This window comes from Piliocolobus tephrosceles, unplaced genomic scaffold (genome assembly GCF_002776525.5).
Source record: "Piliocolobus tephrosceles isolate RC106 unplaced genomic scaffold, ASM277652v3 unscaffolded_21027, whole genome shotgun sequence".
In the NCBI taxonomy this organism is placed as follows: Eukaryota; Metazoa; Chordata; class Mammalia; order Primates; family Cercopithecidae; genus Piliocolobus; species Piliocolobus tephrosceles.
Genome location: NW_022303230.1, coordinates 3,970 through 11,560, shown reverse-complemented (window position 1 = coordinate 11,560; position 7,591 = coordinate 3,970). Strand labels below are relative to the sequence as shown.

Genomic DNA, 7,591 nt, shown 5'->3' with positions numbered 1-7,591 from the left:
TCTGTCTAATGTTGACAGTGGAGTGTTGAAGTCTCCCATTATTATTGTATGGGAGTCTAAGTCTCTTTGTAAGTCTCTAAGGACTTGCTTTATGAATTTGGGTGCTCCTGTATTGGGTGCATATATATTTAGGATAGTTAGCTCTTCCTGTTGAATTGATCCCTTTCCCATTATGTAATGGCCTTCTTTGTCTCTTTTGATCTTTGATGGTTTAAAGTCTGTTTTATCAGAGACTAGGATTGCAACCCCTGCTTTTTTTTTGTTCTCCATTTGCTTGGTAGATCTTCCTCCATCCCTTTATTGTGAGCCTATGTATGTCTCTGCATGTGAGATGGGTCTCCTGAAGACAGCAGACTGATGGGTCTTGACTCTTTATCCAGTTTGCCAGTCTGTGTCTTTTAATTGGAGCATTTAGTCCATTGACATTTAAGGTTAATATTGTTATGTGTGAACTTGATCCTGCCATTATGATATTAACTGGTTATTTTGCTTGTTAGTTGATGCAGTTTCTTCCTAGCCTCGATGGTCTTTACATTTTGGCGTGTTTTTGCGATGGCTGGTACCGGTTGTTCCTTTCCATGTTTAGGGCTTCCTTCAGGGTCTCTAGTAAGGCAGGCCTGGTGGTGACAAAATCTCTAAGCATTTGCTTATCTGTAAAGGATTTTATTTCTCCTTCACTGATGAAACTTAGTTTGGCTGGATATGAAATTCTGGGTTTAAAATTCTTTTCTTTAAGAATGTTGAATATTGGCCCCCACTCTCTTCTGGCTTGTAGAGTTTCTGCCGAGAAGTCTGCTGTTAGTCTGATGGGCTTCCCTTTGTGGGTAACCCGACCTTTCTCTCTGGCTGCCCTTAAGATTTTTTCCTTCATTTCAGCTTTGGTGAATCTGGCAATTATGTGTCTTGGAGTTGCTCTTCTGGAGGAGTATCTTTGTGGTGTTCTCTGTATTTCCTGAATTCGAATGTAGGCCTGCCCTACTAGGTTGGGGAAGTTCTCCTGGATGATATCCTGAAGAGTGTTTTCCAACTTTGTTCCATTTTCTCCCTCACTTTCAGGCACCCCAATCAGACATAGATTTGGTCTTTTTATATAATCCCATACTTCTTGCAGGCTTTGTTCATTTCTTTTTCTTCTTTTTTCTTTTGGTTTCTCTTCTCGCTTCCATTTCATTCATTTGATCCTCAATCGCTGATACTCCTTCTTCCAGTTGATCAAGTCGGTTACTGAAGCTTGTGGATTTGTCACGTATTTCTCGTGTCATGGTTTTCATCTCTGTCATTTCATTTATGACCTTCTCTGCATTAATTATTCTAGCTATCAATTCTTCCACTCTTTTTTCAAGATTTTTAGTTTCTTTGCGCTGGGTACGTAATTCCTCCTTTAGCTCTGAGAGGTTTGATGGACTGAAGCCTTCTTCTCTCATCTTATCAAAGTCATTCTCTGACCAGCTTTGATCCGTTGCTGGCGGTGAGCTGCGCTCCTTTGCAGGGGGAGATGCACTCTTATTTTTTGAATTTCCAGCTTTTCTGCCCTGCTTCTTTCCCATCTATGTGGTTTTATCTGCCTCTGGTCTTTGATGATGATGACGTACTGATGGGGTTTTGGTATAGGTGTTCTTCCTGTTTGGTAGTTTTCCTTCTAATAGTCAGGACCCTCAGCTGTAGGTCTGTTGGAGATTGCTTGAGGTCCACTCCAGACGCTGTTTGCCTGGTTATCAGCAGCAGAGGTTGCAGAAGATAGAATATTGCTGAACAGTGTACCTGTCTGATTCTTACTTTGGAAGCTTCCTCTCAGGGGTGTACTCCACCCTGCGAGGTGTGGGGTGTCAGACTGCCCCTAGTGGTGGATGTCTCCCAGTTAGGCTACTCAGGGGTCAGGGACCCACTTGAGCAGGCAGTCTGTCCGTTCTCAGATCTCAACCTCCATGTTGGGAGATCCACTGCTCTCTTCAAAGCTCTCAGACAGACTCGTTCGGATCTGCACAGTCCTCTGCTGCTTCCCATATTGTTTTTTAGCTGTGCCCTGTCCCCAGAGGTGGAGTCTACAGAGATAGGCAGGTTTCCTTGAGCTGCTGTGAGCTCCACCCAGTTCGAGCTTCCCAGCGGCTTTGTTTACCTACTTAAGCCTCAGCAATGGCGGGCGCCCCTCCCCCAGCCTCGCTGCTGCCTTGCGGTTAGATCGCAGACTGCTGTGTTAGCAATGAGGGAGGCTCCGTGGGCGTGGGACCCTCCCAGCCAGGTGTGGGTATTATCTCCTGGTGTTCCCGTTTCCTTAAAGCGCAGTATTGTGGTGGGAATTACCCAATTTTCCAGGTGTTGTGTTTCTCAGTTCCCCTGGCTAGGAAAAGGGATTCCCTTCCCCCTTGCGCTTCCCAGGTGAGGCAATGCCTCGCCCTGCTTCAGCTCTCACTGGTCGGACTGCAGCAGCTGACCAGCACCGATTGTCCGGCACTCCCCAGTGAGATGACCCCAGTACCTCAGTAGAAAATGCAGAAATCACCGGTCTTCTGTGTCGCTCGTGCCGGGAGTTGGAGACTGGAGCTGTTCCTATTCAGCCATCTTGCTCCACCGAGGAAACTTTACTTCTCCTGGCTATGATGGAGTCAGGAATTACTCGACAAACCTAAACTGCGAATGGACTCTCAGCAATCCAAATCAGGAAAAGTCATCTATTTATAATCATTTGGAAGATTTTTACCTAGAAAGTCACCAAGACTCTCAATTTGATGTCCTTGTGTTTCGAGTGGGTGAGTTCTAAGAACACATTCTCCCATTTATCTACAATATTCTTTTTACGTTTTTGTTGTTGTGGCTGTTGTTGTTGTTATTGTTTTGAGATAAGAGCTCATTCTCTTGCCCAGACTGGAGTACAGTGGTGTGATCATAGCTCACTGCAGCTTCAACCTCCCAGGCTCAGGTGATACTCCTGCCTCAGTCTCCCAAGTAGCTTAGACTACAGGCATGCACCACCATGTACAGCTAATTTTTTAAATTTTTTTGTAGAGATGGGGTTTCCCTATGTTGTCCAGGCTGGCCTCGAACTCGTGGCCTCAAGTGATCCTTCCTCCTTGGCCTCCTAAAGTGCTGGGGTTGCAGGCATGAGCCGCCATGCCTGGCCTACAATATTCTTCTTAGACTTGGAGATCACCAACAATGAAGGGAGTTAAATGGCTCTAACATAGGTACATATGATCCAAAAGAACTGTGTTCAAACAAAGCCACAATTCTGTGTGTGCCCAGCTGAGGAAAATGAACCCCAAGAACAGTAAGTGAGGCAGATCACCGTACAGCTAGACCCTGTGTTACAGTCGCTTGGTTTCCTGCCATGTGAGACTTCCCCAGGGGAGAGTCCACTACTATCAAGACTCCTTTCCAAGGAGACTGGGACTTAGCATGGTCAGCATGTGTTGGCAGTTTCCTGAACTTCCAGGATTTACAGAGCGGCTGTGGAATTCTCCTGAGGTCTTAGGAGTTAAAAGAAGTTTTGCAATGTACCAGATGGAAAAACACATGGAAGCTATTTGGGGGAAATAACCCCAAAGCAGTCATTTGTCTTTGTTTTTGTAACAGAAAAGGATTGCGGTGTACTCAATAAGCCATAATTTTCTTAAGAATTTTTAAAATTCTGTATTCAAGAAGGATGAACCAATTTTCATTCTTTCTTATAATCAAGGTGTAGTTTATTCATTAGGTTGCTTCCATGATTACGCTGACACTTTTTTTCTCAGTAAATAAACAAGTTGATAGAGGAAAACAATAATATTGTAAATAATATGTAATCATCCATACTGTCAAAGTTTTGCTGAGTTCTGTGTTATCCCAAAATTTAAAGAAAAGGAGGCTGGGTCAGGCATGGTGACTCACACCTGTAATCCCAGCACTTTGGGAGACCGAGGCAGGCAGATCAAGAGGCCAGGAGATCGAGACCATCCTGGCTAACATGGTGAAACTCTGTCTCTACTAAAATACAAAATATTAGGTGAGGATGGTGGGCAGGTGCCTGTAGTCCCAGCTACTCGGGAGGCTGAGACAGGAGAATGGTGTGAACCCAGAGCGTGGAGCTTGCAGTGAGCCTAGATGGTGCCACTGCACTCCAGCCTGGGTGACAAAGCAAGATCCTGCCTCAAAACAAAACAAACAAACAACAAACAAACAAAGCTGAAGGGCACCTGGGGCTTCTCCTTCACTGACCTTGGGTCTGCACTGGGTAGCTGCACAGGCCTCCTGGGGCCCAGTCCCCATTGCACCACCGCACGACTGATGGCAGTAGGGTGCAGAGCTGCACCAGGAGCTGTGCTGCAAGATCCCCGCTGGTGGCTGAGGCTCACTGCCAGGCCCCACTGCTGGCTCAGGCCCATGAGCAAAGAGGTGCAGCTCTGAAAAGAATGAAGGAGACAGTGCCAATGCTGCCAGTGCCAATGATGAGGAAAAAGTGCGGCAGCTGTTGGAAAATGGCATGGATCCCTGTGCAACTGACAAGGGCCACACAGCTCTATACTTTGCCTCTTGCAATGGTAATGACCAGACTGTGACCTGCACCACCCACGACTCTGTCATCACCATACTGCTACGACGCGGGACCCGGTGGATGCCCTGGACCAAGCGGGCCTTATGCTTCCACACCTGGCCAAGTCGAAGCTGAACATCCTGCAGGAGGACCACTCCCAGTGCCTGGAGGCTGTGCGACTGGAGGTGAAGCAGATCATCCCAGTGCTGAGGAAGAACCCGGTGCACCTACAGTGACGTAAACAGCGGGAGTGGCTGGACCACCTCTGCACCCACTTCTAGATGACCAGTACCAAAGAGCAGGTGGATGAAGTGCCCGACCTCCCAGCCAGCTCCACCTCCCTCAGTCTTTGGATACAGAGCATGGAGGAGGTAGCAAGAGATGCTCCCTGGCTTCCTGTCACTGCCCCCGCTAGTCTCTGAGTACAAAGAAAAAGCCCAATATCTGGGACTTGGAAGCTGCACTTGTCAGGTGAGGACCTCGCCGTCATCCCCAGATGCTGTGGGGTAGAGATGCTCTCTCCACTGCCTCAGGGCCACTCCTGGTGCCACAGTCTCCGGCATCTCTGTGGACCAGGACGATAGCCCCCAGCTTCTTCCTCCGGCTCCTGCGGGCGGCACTAGGCCAGGCTCTACAGCCTCACCTCAGCTCCGCAGACCAGCACTGTCCTAGCAGACCTCGCTTACATCATGGCCTCCATGGTGCCCTCACCAGGCCCGAGACCCTTTTGTATGTTCCCTCCCAGCCATGGGCTTGTTTCAGTCACCAGGTGTGGCCTAGGTGGGCACCCTCTGGCCAAGGGGGCTGCCATGGGGGCTGTTGGCTGGCCCTGTGCCTCTCATCAGAACTTAGATATAGACATGTCACCAGACTTTCAAGGAAACACTGCAGTGAGTGTCTCTGGTTGGAGGAGAGGATTGATGAGGGTTAGACCTTAAAAATACAAGTTTAAGAGGGACCCTAGACCCTAAAAATGCAAAGTTAAGAAGGACCCCAAAGCAAAACGTTCCAACTGCTTTTCTCCCAATCATTAAAATGCCAGAAGGGTGTAATGGTTTTGCAGTCTACTTGTAGTATTTTGTAGCCTAGCTGTATTACGCTTATAAGTGGCCCCTCACGATGCCCATATTCTGATCCAGGAACCTGCGAACATTACCTTGTATGGTAAAAGAAGCTTTGCAGATGTAACAAAGTTAAGGACCTTGGCAGGAAAGATTATCCCAGCTTGTTTAGGTGGCAAGTTGATGTCTTCACTCGGATCCTTGTAAGAGCAGAGCAGGTGATGGGAGAGTGGTGGGAGATGTAGTGATGGAATAATTGGAGTCATTCAAGGAGGGCATCAAAAGTTGAGGAATGGAGGCTGCCTCCAGAGCCAGGAAATGGATTCTCCCACAGAGTCTCTGAAGGCACTTGCCCTGCTCCCACCTTGACTCAGTGGGAAGGAATTTAGAATTCTGGCCTCCAGAACTGTAAGAGAATACATATATGTTGTTTAAAGACACTATGTGTTTGTAATAGAAGGAAGCAACTGGACAACAAGAAAATGATATTGGCATTATTGTATGAGCTCCATACAATAATGTATACAAGATCTGACAAGTAATGACAATTTCATTTTTTATACCAAAATAATAGAAGTGGTAAGTTCGTATCTCTGAAAATTTTTCTATGCTTAAATGCTATTATTTAGAAAACAATTTTATAGACCGAAATACAATGTCTACCTTAAAAATTACTTTTTGCTATCTTTCTTCATACTATCCATTTTCTGAACCTGCTTTGATTCTAAAATTCTATATTTGCTATTACTTTTATTTCTGAAATATTCATAAATGGAAATAGATTTGTATATATTTTTACAATTTACAGTAATAAATGTTCTCATATATGTGTCTGTGAATAACATTTTGTAGATAAGATGCCCACATCAGAGTCAGCACAAAAAGAAGATACAACATCACCTTCAGTTTCTGAGGTACTGTGTATTGTTGTTGTTATTTTAAAACTTAAGTAATGAATAATCTTAAAACATAAGAAGATGACTTTATTCTCTCACCTCTGCATGTGTCCATAAGAAATTATTTTCTGACATTTATCAGAACATACTTTATAATCATGTGCCAACTAGATAACAGCTGCCTAGTGCAAGCCTGCTAATTTGCAGGATTAATTTACGAAGCCAGTGTAGAATAGAGCAAAAGAAAATAAGGCATGGAAGGCACTAGGAATCTATTTGAGTTCTGAAGTTAAGTTTGTCTAAAAACAAAATAATTTCTCTGCATTCATTTATGGGCAAATGTATGATTCTGTGTATATCTAGATGTATGAAAGCTTTACCTGGATTCAGGGAGAAAGAGTTTAAACTGTAGTCTTAGTCTTGCTCAACTTGGAGCTTGAAAAGATAATGCCTGGGACTTGAAAGTGTTGGTGTATTTTGATTATCCAGCATAGATCTGAAGGAACATTTCAGGAGTTGGATAAACATGAGAAATAGGACACCTGTAAAACTATAACAACAACAATTTGGTTGCGTAGTATTTTAATAAGTAGACATTCTTTTCACAAATAGAACTCTTTGAGTCCCTTTGTGGCAGCCATGTTTGCAGCCACATAAGTATCCAATGACGATGTATCCCAAGGTCACAACTGTGGATGTGGAAGAGATAGGAAACCTCGCCACTTAAGATAGAAGCAGCAGCTGCATAGTGGTAACAGCAATGAGTGGATGTCAAAAGATAAGTCTGTGTTTTGATTCTGTCACTTACTATCTATGGGAACTTGGAAAAAATCCTTTAACCTAATCAAGTACCAGTAACCTTGTTTATAAAAACTGCTCATATCTACCTCTTAGGTGCATGTGATGAAATAATGTTGTAACAAATGTGAAAACATTTTGTAAACTGGAAAGTCTGTATCCAAATGTAAGACAAAATGATCAAAGTGGCATTTATGTGAAAGCAGTATTGTTAGCACAAGAATGGGGAGTAAGAGCAGGCATGTGGATTTCTAATTTTGGGTAAGGGGTTGGTAACTTTCAGCAGGCTACTACTGCAGATTTTCCATAGAAATATAGCAGTTTGGAAA

The 7,591-nt window shown here is 44.6% G+C and overlaps 1 pseudogene; it reads left to right on the top strand.

The window, feature by feature from the left end:
- The first annotated feature begins 4,260 nt into the window (after positions 1-4,260).
- LOC111531342 lies at positions 4,261-4,929 on the top strand (annotated as a pseudogene).
- The last annotated feature ends 2,662 nt before the right edge of the window (positions 4,930-7,591 follow it).